Source organism: Emydura macquarii, unplaced genomic scaffold, assembly GCF_026122565.2.
Source record: "Emydura macquarii macquarii isolate MOO-44397 ecotype Brisbane River unplaced genomic scaffold, CSIRO-AGI_Emac_v2 contig_2897, whole genome shotgun sequence".
In the NCBI taxonomy this organism is placed as follows: Eukaryota; Metazoa; Chordata; order Testudines; family Chelidae; genus Emydura; species Emydura macquarii.
In genome coordinates, this window is record NW_027133034.1 from 19377135 (window position 1) to 19392504 (window position 15370).

General features: G+C 39.9%; 1 long non-coding RNA gene across 1 annotated transcript in view; it reads right to left on the reverse strand.

Moving 5' to 3' along the window:
- Positions 1-15370, reverse strand: part of LOC137166996 (uncharacterized) — a 104660-nt gene that overhangs the window by 63955 nt on the left and 25335 nt on the right. The window lies entirely within an intron of this gene.

Genomic DNA, 15370 nt, shown 5'->3' on the forward strand with positions numbered 1-15370 from the left:
GAACACATGCCAGAAGAATGGCAGAGATAATAGAGGGAATTGCAAAAAGTAAACAAAAATCTACATTAATGCAAATTTATCTTTGATTTTACATTCACAAAACTCAGGGAATCCTTACAGGAAGCATAACTTTCCTCTCAGATATAATTTCTAATATGGCACCTGGTAATAACTGTACTACTGATGTAGCTCCCATATAATCAATCGAGCAAAAAACTATGTTGATTATGGTATATATTAGGTGATTGATGTATGGTTGCTGGATGAAACATAACTTTGAATTTCCTGACATAAGTGCAGGTGAAATCTCAGCCATAGCCTTGCACTGACAATTGTTGGTATTTACTTTCCTTGGTATTAACAACACAGCATTTGACACATTATATTGTATCATTGGTGTATCAAATCCAGCATGTTGTCTCCAGTAGTGGTCATTAACTGGCTTTTTAGCGGAAGGCAAAACATTCTCTAATGCACCTAGCCTCCAGTCACTTTATACACACTTTAAGAATGGATGTAGGCTACCTAAATGTCGTTAGCTTTCTCCCCTTGAAGTCAACACAAATTTTGCCACTGAGCAAGATTCTAGCCTTACAGCTGCAGAATGTATTGATGGTCACAAGTTACCTAGCACTTTTCAATTTCAGCCACAAATGTTTCAAGAGAGTGTATGAATGCTTGAGCCAATGCCCACTGAAGTTCATAGAAGACTCTCTATGGACTTCAGTGGGCTTTGGATCGGGACACTTTTGCATACTGGTATTTCTGTGATCTCACACTGAAATAAATAAGTGCATTGATTTCAGTGTTCTTAAATATATACAACATCACACAATCAAAACACACATTCATATGCTGTGTATTAGGATGTGTAATTTAAAATAAAACAGCTACATTTCAACATTCAAGGAGCACATACTGTATATCTAGGTATCACATTGCTCAAAATAAACTCCAAAATGTGCAAAGCCAAGACCCCAACCTCCCTCCTTACAAGTACCTTTTTTGCTGCAAAATAAAATGTAGTCACAAATCTGAGCACTTGCACCTCTAACTGCTTGATTTTCATCCACACTGAAGTAGAAGAAAAGCATCCTGACACTGGGATTTAAGTTGTAGTGGAAAAAAAAAAACCAAAGCAAGGAGTGGAAACTCCATTGCACAGGACTGCTCCTAATACTAGAAAATGTACTATACAGAATAATCCTCATCCTAATAATCTCATTAGAGAGATGGAACAGATGATTTTGTAGGTTTTATACTGATTGCTGAATTGGCAGCGCTATCTGATTATGCTCCTACAACCTGATTAAACATCAAATCCATCCTTAAAGATTTTCCACAAGGGGCATTAACATCTTCTTTGTGTTTCTAATGCTGTTTCATGGAATACTTGGCAGAACAGGGCTGAAATATAGACAAGATAATGATGACCATGAAGAGCAATCCATTTTATTTTGGGAAACTGCCAAAGCATCATAAGTTTCAACCATGAAAAATTCTTTATAAAAATATTATGAGGCTTATGGCAGAGATAGGAAAGCTTTCACTAACAATAAGCAGGGGGATACAAGTTGATGGAGTTATAAGTGATTCAGCTGCCACCAGAAAAATTATTCGAGAAGAATGCCTGTGCTGTCAGTTAGATGGGATTCTTGTTCTGTTGGTGTATTTGTTGAGCGATACCTCCCAATTCACTGTTTCAGTTATTCAAACACAAAAACTCTTTAGTCACCCACATTTCTAACAAGGCAGAAAGAGATGGGGGCACTCAATTTCTCATGTTTCCAGCAGAAGTGATGTGACTCTCCCTGCTGACAGTCACCTGCCATTGCCAGCCTGATCCATTTCCAGAGACACCATTTCTACACTCTCAGGTCGCTCCAGTATTACCTGCTGCAGGGATGGAGGAAGCATTCCATTACAAGAATCAGTTCTATTCCCAGCTGTGCACTGGCCTGATACAAGTCAATTCACCTGAACCTGGGCAAGCAATGTTCCTCGGTTTCCTCCTCATCCCTGGTGTCTGTCGTGCCTATTTAAATTTGAAGCTCTTTGGGGCAGGAACTGTCCCTCACTATGTTTGCTTAGTGCCTAGCACAATGTAACTCCAATCTTCATTGACTCCTGTAAGTGCTACCATAATATAAATCATTATCACTGGTGCATAGAATCATAAATGTTGAGACTCCTCCTCCTCTGTAGGGGGGCCTGCTTGCAGAGGAGATGGATTCATTCTCTTCTCCACCAGTTAAAAGGAGAATAGAGGGAGGAAGAAAGAATGGATGGCCTGAAAATCTAAGGGAGGAGTAGTTTTGTACAGGAAACTGAAGAACAGAGCATAGAGGGGAGAATTGAAAAATGGGAGGATTGAGGGAGAGAGGGGTTAAGAATGGGAGGAGAGATTAAAATCACATGGGGCAGAGAAAGATCAAGCCATGATTCAGTTGGATTCAAAATGGATAAATTTCCTAAATTAAATAGGAAAATGAATAATGCAATCAGTACGACATTACTTGTATTTACTTTTTACACTGTCCCTACTTTTTTATTTTTAATGTTTTGCAGAAGTTTGTATTGCGAAGCACATAAACATATGGCAGAACCTATGAAGGGAAAAGCTGAAGGTTTTGGCAGTTGGATTTGGTAGTGTTGGGACTTTTGGCTGCACGGTAAGGGATATAAGCTTAACACCAGTAGTGAAACATCACTAGAAATTTCACAAGTTACAAAGGATAATTTTCTAAAAAAATATTGCTCCCAACACAAAGCATTTCAACATTAGGTCCAGTTCTGGTGGACAAAGATAAATTGATCTCATGCATGTTAATGATTGCTAGATTCGAGTGATCACGACCTAGTTACATTCAGTATATGCATACAAAACACAGTCTCAAGCAGTAATAAATGCACTTAAGAGGATATTTTCAAAGGCAGGCACACATATACATAGGCATCTAATTCCCATTGTCTTTCAATAAGTTAGGAACCTAGCTATCTTTTGTGTCTTTGAAAAATCTCCCCCTTTTAGTGCTTTAAAAGGCCAATTCCCAAAGTTAAAAATAATGAACAATTGTTTTGTTTACACTTTTCCTACCAAAGTGTGAACAAAAATAGGGAGTTGTTTAAGAACAAAAGAGAAGAATGAGGGGGGATTTGATAGCAGCCTTTAACTACCTGAAAGGGGGTTCCAGGGAGGATGGGGCTAGGCTGTTCTCCATGGTGGCAGATGACAGAACAAGGAGCAACAGTCTCAAGTTACAGGGGGGGAAGTCTAGGTTGGACATTAGGAAAAAGTTTTTCACTAGGAGGGTGGTGAAGCAATGGAATGGGTTACCTAGGGAGGTGGTGGAATCTCCATCCTTAGAGGATTTTAAGCTGAGGCTTGACAAAGCCCTGGCTGGGATGATATAGCTGAGGTCAGTCCTGCTTTGAGCAGGGGGTTGGACTGGATGACCTCCTGAGGTCCCTTCCAACTCTAATATTCTATGATTCTATGACTCAGCACTCAAAAACCCCAATTCCTTATCAACAAAAATGTCTACTTTGGTTAAAACCCAATCCTGATTGAGAAAGGACATGAAAGCTGCAATAAATAGTATGAAAACGGTATAAAAGAAGAGGTGCTGGGGCGGCTGCAGCAGGGGAGAGATGGGGATGAGGTAGAGAATCAGCATGGGTAAGTGCTTGCAAACGGTGCCAGAGGTGGTTCCGGTGGTGGGATGCTCCCAAAGCACCCTGGGTCAGGGACTGATTGTAGGGGCTGTCCTGGGATAGCAGGAAGGCAAACATCTGGAGCATCCCCAGCCTGTGCCGCCTCCTAGTTGAACCATTTGCAAGCACTTACCCATGATGATTCTCTGCCATGCCCTCAGTTCTCTCCTGCTGCAGCCACCTGGGGAACAGGCCATGCCCTGCGCCAGGGTCCCTTAGGGTATCGAGGCCACCAGGCAGGGAGCAGGCTTCACCATTCCCAGAGCTGCTCAGTCTGGCAGCTCCCAGCTCCAGGACGCTCCTCTGGTCCTGCGCAGCCAGCTGGTGCCCTGTGGCCCCTCAGTGCAAGCCGGGCTCTGGGTGCCTTTGATGAGTGGGTCTCAGGACACTGCCAGTGACCTCCTTCCCCAAGGTCTCCTTGCCCAGTTGGCCAGTCACTTGCACCTCCCAGGGGAGGAGGCAGAGCAGAATCAGGACCGGAGCAGAGAGGGGGTGGAGTGTGGTTAGGGCCTCAGGGGGAGAGGCAGAGCAGGGGATGGGGCCACAGACCAAGAACCACTGCCCCCCACCTAGCCTGCCCAAGGCAGGAGTCACATGCTGCCCATGCTCAAGCCCACCTCTCCAAAGGGTCTCTGGCACTCCTGTTCCTGGAAGCTTCCCTGTTTCAGTCAGCGCGTCTCCCTTCCTGCAGCAGCTGTCCCAGGACTGCTTCTCTGAGCCACAACTCTTTGCTCAAGGGACCCACCACAGCAGCTATCTCCACTCCACTACCAACTTTCCCTCACCAGACCATAGCCTGTCTTAGTCCCTCTCCTAATTGCCCATCTCAGTCCCTCTCCTAATTGCCCATTAGCAGCCCTTTAAAGGCCCAGGTGCAGTCCAGCCCTCTTTAATTAGCTGGATTATAATTACCTGCTCTGCTTTTGGCCCCCTGGGCTCAATCTATCCACAAGAACTAGCTACCCTGGGATATAAGCCAATAAAGCTAAGGACAAAGACATTTTTTAAAGTATATCATGGACAAAAGGAGTCCTACCAAAGATGTAGCTCCCACCCAGCTGCTGGTCTTCTGCCATCAGTTTTTTGGTTGTTTTTTTTTAAACTTTTGTGATTTTTGTATGTTTGTCTATGTTTAGGATATGTTTGTTACAAGTATTTGTTTTTCCCTACCAGGTAATTTTCTTGGGACCTGGGGCCTTTCTAATTGTTCTAATCCCCCGGTCTCCTCCTCTGCAGCCAAACTTTCCTTACCTTGACAGCTCCTTACTCAAGTGCTGTGCTCTCACTCGGTCACAGGCTCTCTCTGCTTGAGCAGATGGTAAATAATGCTGCAAGCAAGGCAAAAGTGTTCAATAAATACTTCTCTTCTGTATTCGGAAAGTAGTTGGATGATATTATTTCCATTCCAAAAGTAACTAAGGAGGATGTTCAGCATTGACTAAATGTTTTTATATCAGTCGGTCTAGATAATTGCACCCAAAAGAGTTTTTAAAAAGTTGGCCAAGAAGCTCTGAGTTATTGATGTTAATTTTTAATAAGTCTTGGAAAACCAGGAAAGTTCCAAAGGAAAGCTTATATTGCACCAATATTTAAAGAAGGTAAACAGGATGAAGTGGGTAATTACAGATGGTTTGCAGGATCTCGATCCTCATTAAATTTGATATTGCTCTTTTTCAAAATTACAAATTTGGTTGATAGGATAAATTGTGCTGACAGAATACTTAATTCTGCAAGCTGTTTGACTTACTATTGAAAAACATTCTAATTTTTTAAAAAATTATTAAATAAATAAAGATGGCACCTATTGGATTAAAAACTGGTTAATGGGATTCTCAAACTTTTTTTGCTGGGACCGCCTTTGAAAATATTTCAGGCTGTGATGACCCCCTCACAAAAGTGATGATGCCCCATGCCATCATTATTGACATGCATGGGGGCTGACAGCTTGTAACTCTCCCCCCCATAATAACCTCATGACCCCTTGAGGGTCATGACCATCAGTTTGAGAACCCCTAACAGATCTCAAAACAGTTATTAATGAGGAATCATAAGAAAGTGGGGGTGTCTTGGGTAGGATCCACAGGATGTTTCTCAATCAACTCTAAATCAATATTTTATCAACGATCTGACAGAAAATATGTCATTGCTGATAAAGTTTGCAGATGAGAAAAAAAATGGTAGCTTTGTATAATGGAGATGACCAAATAAAGATGAGGATTGTCTGAGAAACTGAAGCCAGTCAAGCAACATGCACTTTGATATAGCTAAATGCAAGGTAGATATATCTAAGAACGTAGCATGTAAGTCATGTTTACAAGATAGGGGGCTGTACCTGGAACACTGAAAAGGATTTAAGGGGTCAAGGCGGACCAGAAACTGAAGATAAACCACCCAGTGCAATGCTGTGGCAAAAATGGGGAACACGATACTCATGTATATATGAACAGGGGAATATCAGGTAGGAGGCTGGAGTAATATTGGTGAGACCACTAGTGGAATATTGTGTCCAGTTCTGGTGACCACACTTCAGAAAATATATTGAAAAATTGGAAATGAAGAGCAATAATTCAAGATTTGGAAAACCTACTTTACAGTGAGAGAATTAAGAAGCTTAATCTGTTTAGATTATTAAAGAGAAGTTTACGAGGCATCTTGATCACAGTCTACAAATACCTACAGAGGTAAAAAGATATGACAACAGCGCTCTTTAATCTAGTAGAGTAAGGCATAACAAGATCTCAGACTGGAAGCTGAAGCTAGAAATGTTCAAGCCAGAAACTGAATGCAAATATTTAACAGTGAGCGTAATTAACCACTGGAATAGATTACCAGAGGATTTGGTGGGCACTATCACTTGGACTGTAAAATTCTAGCCCTACTGAAGTCTTTGAAAACTTTGTCATTGACTTCAGTGGAGGCAGAATTTTACCCAGAGTCTTTAAATCAAGACTGGATACCAGGATACTCGATAAGAGATACACTTTAATTAAGCCACTAATTATTGAACTGGATGCAGGAATTACTGGGTGCAATCCAATGGCCTGTACTATGGTGGTCAGACTAGGTAATCATAATGATCTCTTCTGGTTTAAAAAAGTCTGTTTTTCTCAAGTTGATGTTTTCTTTCTTGTTAAAGAGATGTTGGCTTTAGAGAATTGCACATATGCCCTGAGGGATCTCATACTGGGTTTTTAAGGCATGGTTCTGCCACCTATTCTCTTAGGTGTGTATGTGAGGCCACTGGAAGGGACAGCAAAATGATGCCAGTTATACCATGAGTAAGTAGATGACACTCTGCTATATGTATCAATTTTACCAGATCCACATAGTGTAGGGCCTCTGCTTTTCAAGGGATAGACTTTCATCTATAAATCATAAATTCTTAGAACCCAATCTCCTTAACATGGCAGTTAAGACCAACTGAGCTTTTTACTGTTACATTTAAACACCAGAAGGCTGGTGGCAGAGGGTTTGCAGTGGAAAGGCCCCCAGTTGTGAAGTAAACTTCCCCTTGTGGAGTATGCTAACCTAACATCCAGAGCTAGAGTCCACTGGCTTTTACATCATGGTACATGTGTCCAGCCTTTTTCCTCTGTTTCTAGTTTTTAAAAAACACATAATAAAATATTTGTTTGTATTCAGTAAAGTACATGCTTGTTGCGACTTGGTAATTGTGAACAGTCTATAAATTAAATCCTGAAAATGCTGTAGATTAAGAACCTGATTTTCAAGTTAGCGTTAACCTGGCCTTTTTGTGTCTATAGTTCAACAAATGATATTGCGCACATACACCTGTCATTTTATGACATTTAAACTACCTCATTGTGTGCACACACACTGGGCGCTTTGACATTTGAATGACAAATTATACGTGCAGTTAGATGCACCCATATTAAAGGGAGGCTGGGTTTAAAAAAACTACCCCTAAAATGTGAAGCCTGTCAGCTTCAAGAGATTTTAAGATACCAGTTACCATGATCCACAAGGGGTAGAATTGTAATAAAAACAATCAGTCATTTACTATATATACTTCCATGTTATGAACTATAGTTAAAAATGGAGTGAACAACTTCATCAAGGTAATAGATTGACTAATCTGAATAGTAAACAGCCATAAACAATACTTACAAAACCCCGCACTTTACTCCAAAGAAATAGGGAACTTCATTTGCTGAACATAAAATTCTATCATCCAGCCAGTCAGTTAAGACACTGTAAGGTTTCAAGCTCCATGGATGAGCTATTTAGATTTTTATGCACTGAACTGGAATTTTTAAAAATTAGTTGACCCACCTCTTTGAAGTATCTGGGATATATTAGGTACCAGACATTGCTGAAGGCTGAAAGATCAAATCCCATACTGCTTAGAGAGCAGGCACTCAGAATTCTATCATTTAAACAATCCAGTTATCCTCTGTTGCCCTTGTTAGTTTCTGCTAGTAATTACTGACTTAATTTTTAATTTATGAAAATTAATTTAATTTATGAAAGAATGTTGGAATAATGTTCCTGGCAAATTAGACTGAAAATGAACAGCTATGTAAATGGAGATAGCGGAGAGTTACAGAAAAATGTGAAGCTGGAATATTAAGTGTATTCACAGATCTGTTATACACGGCATCTTTAACAACACATGTAAGTCCAGATTCTCAGCTGGTATAAATCAGAATAGCTTTATTGAAACCCATGGCTTTGTCACAACTGAGGATCTGGCCAATCTTTTTAAAAACCACATTACAGAATTCTTTAATAAGACATATAAAAGGGTTGAATTCTGTCTCATTGTGGAAGCACTGGGAGGACCTGCTTAAGGACATGCAGTCCCTTTAAAGTTTCATCCTGGGTTGACTGAGTCAGGTACTACAATGATGGGCATGTTATGGATAGATACTCAATTAACAATAGTGATCACTAGTTCCTGCTAGCAAAGAAGGGAGTTATCTGAACTGAGCAGCAGAGGAAAAAGATTATTCAACTGACAAAATTTTAGGGACATCTATCTATAACCAAAATAAAGCAGATAGCATGAGAGTAGAACTTCAATCAACCAGGGATGAGATTCATCTCCTGTGTTTGCCTTGTTGGGGAAAACCCTTGTAATTATCATTCCCACAAACCTTATGAATGATATTTCAGCTGAACAGAATCTGTTACTCCACCTTTGGTAAGACACCAGGCTTGGACAGCTGCATAATAATACAGAAACTGGTATTGCTTAACTGCTGCCAAGAACAAAAGAGTTTGCTGTGTCCATGACTCTGCAGCCCAGGGTGCCAGGAACCTGAGCAGTGGGTTCAGGCAGGATAGAATTCTTAGAACCAATTCTGCAAAAACACATATGTGCTTAACATTATGTATGTGAGTAGCCCCATTGGCTTTAATGCACTCATGTGCAGGAAATTAAGTACATGCATAACCAATTTGTAGGATCCATATCTCTGTAAAGAAGGCATGATGGGTTTTCTGCTCCAAAGTCAGAATATACTTGCTAGGGAACTTGGAAAAATCATAGGACATTTAGGCTCAATCACTATATGTATTAATGAGCCTGATCTAAACCCCATTAACTCAATGGGTGTCTTCTATTTAACATCATTTGGCTTTGGACCCTAGCAATAAGATTTACTGCTCACCTCCATTTTTCTTCTCCCACCCTTTGTTGTCTGTATTTCTACTGTTTGTTTTAATATTTTTTTCTGCATAGATATTGTGACAAAGCTCTTCCTCTACCTTCGTGGGTCCAGCACTTCCTTCTAGCAGTAGGTCAGGGAACTGCTTCACCCCATAGTGTTCTTCCACTTTTTTAGTTGTGCGGGAGGGTAATACAGCCTCTCTAATATGGCTACTCCCTGCTGGGTCCCAGTTCTGTCTCTGGTTCTCACAGGCGCTTGCCTCTTCACTGGGGCTCTTGCCTCTCCAGTGAATGGCCAGTAGGGGGTGGGGGCAGGGCTGGTCCCACCCTCGACTCCGGGGAAGTAACCCAGGGAAGCTAGCAGCTTTCCTGAAGCCACAGTGTGAGGCTGCAGCTTGTAGGGTACCTGGGTTGGGACCCTGATATTAACAGGGACAGCCTGATACTAACATTCTCTGGTGTTTAAGTTTCCCCATCTCGGGTATAAACACAAGAGACTTTTCAGAGGGTCCTTATGAGCTACACTAAACCAGATTCATTAATTTTATTTCCTTCATAATAGCTGGTTTAGGACAGCCCACTGGACCCCATTTGTCAATCATATTGTTGTAAATCAGGAGTTAGTCTATTGAAAACAATGGAGATAAGGCAATTTTACACAGTTGTAAGTGGGAGGACTGTTATCTTCAGAAACTGAGCACCATCGCCACTGTTTGTCTTCCCAGAGTCAGCATCTTCACTTTACTTTCTCTAAAGAATGAAAGTAACCAGTAGGCCTGAATTGACAGCAAATAAGAGTTCATACTTGGTAAATAATTCCCTTTGTTTACATGGCAGACTCCATTTCTTTTTAAACCATGTGGCTAAATTTGTAAAAAAATATATTTAAACAGATCTTTAGCTAACATATGCAACGCTGGCAACATAGTGGTCAAAATTCCTCCCCAGAATAATCCAATTGGCTTTGTAATTTTTAAAATATTAAATTTTAAGCTAATATGCCATCAGTCACCACATTTAATTTGGTATCTGGCCTCCCTAGCTCCAGCCTATAAAATTAAAAGTGTTCAATATACCTGCAATAACCAAACAACTACAACGAACAAATGTCAGATTAAGCCCTCTTCTTTGAGGAATATGCCTGGCTCTCTCACCTTTGATATAAATTTGCAAAACCTGAAGTAGCTCCATTAGTCTCTGCCTAACACTGCAGAAGAATTGTTGGAGCAAGCAGAGTGAGATGAATTCCTCCCTGGATATAACTCCACTGCTTCAGGCTTTGGAAGATCTAATAAAGGTGAGAGGCTGTCATAAATTTTAAGTGGCCTTTGAAACATCAAAGAAGTGGACTTCACCTGAATTTTACGCATTTTACAGTGGGTTGGCTATTGCAAGGATATTGGATAATCTTTTTCTAAATTTTATAAACTGAACCTTGAGAGGTCATATACCAAATTAAAGATGGTGACTGAAGACACATTGAGTTGAAATTTAATATCTGGATATTAATGAATATTCACAAGCTGTTTGCTGTTAAATGTTAACACACGTATCTTGTATATGCAGTATTTGCAAAAGTTCAAATAAACTATTACTACTTTTAGGCAAGTGTTTGAAAGAGACTATGTTGTAGGGAACACTCAGCAGAAGAGAAATGGATCTAGGGAAACATCTGTGTAATCTACCTTCCCTAGAATTCCCTGTGTTTTAACCAGGACATCCTTAGAGAGTCGATGTTGAAGTTAGCAATTACAAGTAGTATGAGAGCCACCCAGCTCTTGCACCAATAGGTTAATTCTAAACTATTCTGCTCCAGTCAGAGAATTAACACCCTGTTATTATGCAGTATGTCAGGAGTGGGATGACAACCACCCTCCTGACATCCCATCTACTGGGAGTTAATTTCCTCAGGGATATCCTCCCAAACTTTTTTGTACTCCCCTTACACCTGGTTCCATTGGCAGAAAGGGTGGAGACTGCATAAAGCTTCCAGAGCAATGCACAGGTATGATGATGTTGCTATGATGGTGCATGTGAGCAAAAAAAAGTGCTCATGCTTCAGCATACCCCTTCAATCTGCATTGGCAGATGAAGACAGGAAATGGAAAATTACAAATATGGTGAAAAAATTATTTAAGAGTGTGATTTACAAGCTGAAACTACCCTTTAAAGTACTGCTTCAGCTACTGTAAAAGATTTTTAGTACTAGAGGTACACACTGCATGTGACTGAGGAGATAGAGACTCCCTTTCATATACAGAAATTGTACCCAGGTGAGCTGGGTGGAAGGAAGTAGAGATCCCAAAACTGAATCAGAAAGCATCTAAAACTGAGCTTCCAGTAAGTCACCTAGCAATTCCTTACTGAATAATGCTTCAAAGCTCATCAGCTGGAATACTCAGAAAGACTCAGCCCCTACAAGTAGGACTAGATTTCCAAGAGAGCTCACCTCCCATTTGGGCACTCAAGGAAGTGACCAGATTTTCAAAAGAGCTCAGCACACTGGAATTTGACCTCTTTTGAAAACCTTAGTTTCCTCACAATGTGAAATGAGAAAGGGGAGTTGGATCACAGACTGAACTGCAGGAAGCTGACTGGAAATTCTGGACAATGACTGTAAATGCTATGATAAATATGGTGTCATTTTTATTTATGTTTGGGCTATTTGTCTGCCAGAGACAGTAGAAAGGGCATAGAGCATTGATTGGTGCATTAAGCTTTTCCACCAGCCTTGCTCTGCCATTCCAATTTAACCACACATGACAGCAAAGGACTTAAAAAAAAATCAAAAAAAAAAAAATCACACAGCCTGTAAATGAGTATGGCAACAGAACTGCAGACAGCTGTCAGAGTGCCTTTCAGCAGCAACCAAATCACAAATAAAGATGCTATTTAAGTTTGATGTTTTGCTAAAGCCTGAAGAGAGACTGAGAAATGTAAGATCAAAAAACTACAACCAGGCTCAATCAACTGATAATTAAAATCACTTGTTTACCGCTCTACATTGGTGTTTCTTGCTCCCTACATCCTCTCACACATTTTATTCTAATAACTGCTTATTACAAAGTCAATATTTTAATTTATATGGGCCTGATTCTGTTGCCTTTGAGTTTGATGGGAGCAGAATCCAGCCCTAATTTTGGACTTGCAATTTATACATTAAATCCTGTCATCTTTATTCAGGCAAGATTTATCTCAGTTAGGACTGCAAGATTTGGCTTCCTGTTTACACACTGCATTTGGCAATGCTCAAGGGTTAAACTGAAATGATCAAGGGAAGTATTTCATTTACACTAAGAACACAAAGACAACAGGAAAGTGTAAACTTCATTCCTCAGCCTGGTTTTGCTCCTCTTTGGACTTCCCAGCTCACAATAACCAGAAACAGAGTTGAAATAAAGTAAGAATTTATCTTCTCAAATAAGATAGTCATAACATACATGAATTAGTTCCATAAACAAAGAAATGGAACTTCCTCCCAAAGTCAATTTCTGGACTTTTAGAGGGGAATGATGGAATGTAAATTGTACATGTAGTTGATAAAGCTCTGTGGAGTAGCTCTCCAGAAAGCTTGAGACAAGTGCATATTCTAGAACCAAAAATTACATTACTTAATTATTGTGTTGCTGTCGGTCACTTTCACTCAGCAGAGGTTATGCAAACTACTCCAGAAACTAAGAAAAAATGCTTCCACATTAATAAAGAGAGATTTTTTTAAAAAGCCTGTCCAGCACCCCCTCCAACTACTCAGCTTTTCAGAGTGGTTCACAGATAGCTGGATCTCATTTCAAATATAAAGCTGGAAGCAGCCTTTTCTGAGAGCTGAAGAAAAGTTTCTGGCTACTCTGGCAAGTTAACTGAAGGGTTCAGTACCTAACTTACAAGGACACAGTGTTCTGAGAGAAAGGTAAATCTAACTGTGTATTTAACAGATTGATCTACTGGGGCAGTATCATAAAAGATCTTGACCAAGGGAAGGATCAGAGTACCCAAAAAGTTAGCTCTTTCTTTATCTATGATCCTAACAGTTATGGCTCATTCAAAGGGGATTCCCCCCCCCTGTTTATTTTATTTTCCACTATAGTTTCACCCAAATGCTCTTTCTTTCTTGTATTGTTTATAACTTGTTTCAAGTTATTTTCTGTTCTATGTAAATACATTCTCTCTTAATTGCTCCACCTCTAACTGCTGGAAACAGTTCTCTGTAAGATGGCTGCAGTAACTGAAGGGAGAACTCCTAACTTGACTGCCTTCCAAGCATGCTGCTAGGTATTCAAAGAGGGATCTAAAGAAATGCCTTTTATCCATGGAGATTTTAAAACTCCTAAAATAAAGGTCACTTGAGTGATAGCAAAACCATCTAATCAAAAAGTCCAACAGCTGGTTGTTAGGAACAAAAAGGCTTCACTTATCTTTACACCCAATTGTTGTATAGTGGTATCCTTTCTAATATTGTGTTCTGAAATGAAGAGGGAGGTTACAAGTGGCTGAAGAAAGCCTCATGAAGCCACAGTTGCTTGAAAGTCCAAAAGATGTTCACGTACTACACGTATAACTAAACTCTGAGGACCATATAGTCTATTTCCTACTTAGTATTCATTCCTTGTAATTCTAAGAAAGGAAACACTGTCCACAGTGATTTCAGTACACACAGATGACACTGTACTGCAAGATTTATATAAAAATAATTCATTTTCTGTAATCTCAAAAGGAAAATAAAATAGTAGAGATGTTTAATCAAAATGTTGATGGTCTGCTTTTTACTTATGGGCTTAAAATGATGCTTTTTACTATTCTGTGGGTAATTTATTTCTATTCCCTGATTCTGCATTGTGCTGTAAAAAATGAAGGAGAGGTTTGTCTTTTGACAATTGAGACCTGTTTACAAAGTCTATAGTTTTTTCTTTTCATTACAAGTGATTTATCTTTTTTGCTAAAAACAAGCCAACAACCTACCAGCAATGAGCAACCCTGAAATAAGAGATACCTTTGTTGCAAGGAGGCTGTTAAAGAGACAAAACGGATACCGAGTTCAGCCTCCAGTTTCCAAGGAGTTATTATAAACAGTAAGAAAGTTTATACATTTACTTTTTTAATGTAATAACTTGATTACAGTATCCTTTTAATATCCAGAATTATTCAGCCATAATATTATCACCTGACTTTGATCCAAAGCCCATTGGGATACTGACTTTCTGCTGTGTTTGTTGAGTTTTGGATCAGGACTTCAACTAGATGAGCATTGTCAGCTTTTGAGGGGGGGGAGACAGGGAGGGAGGAGAAGAGGAAAGAAATGTTTCAGACAATGAAATATCCAGTGGATTATTCCACTGTCATAATTATGTGGGGGAGGGGAAGTTTATTTGTTTTCTTTTAATTATTGTTAAACATATGTGAAACAGCTGGGTACTTTAAAATATAATTTCATAAGTGCCCCACATGGTATTTATTCCTGATTGAGTGTTCATGCATTGTTTTGTTTAACAGAATCCCATTGTGTGAAAAAGGGCACATGGTCTGGAATGCTTACAATTATACATTACAACATAGGACATCTGAGGTTGCCCTTCCTACCTGTCCTGTCTTCTGTACCTAGGAACCACAAAAAGATCCTTCATTGCAGCATAACAATATTTTTTCTGGTCAGGCAGTGTAGACAATAGCTTATTACAATGCTGCATTCAGGGAACACTCTCCAAAATGAAGGGAGGAGATGGCTATTGTTGTTTCATTGTGTGACCTTTTTAATCTCACCTCCTCTTGCTCCCAGGCTCATGCTCTGTATCTCCCATCTCCCCTTGTTTCCATGGTACTGATCTGATATTACAGCTGGATCCTGTTCCCATTGTAACTGTCAGACCCGCAGGTGGTTTCACATTGCAATGAAAAAAAAAAATAGGCACCTGGCTTCTCCCATGTGAACATGTCCGATTTTCCTCTTAACTTGGTCTTTGTTTTAGAATCTTATGGGAGTTTCTTATCTCCTAGCAACCACCTGAGGCTAAACAGGCCTGATAGAGATTC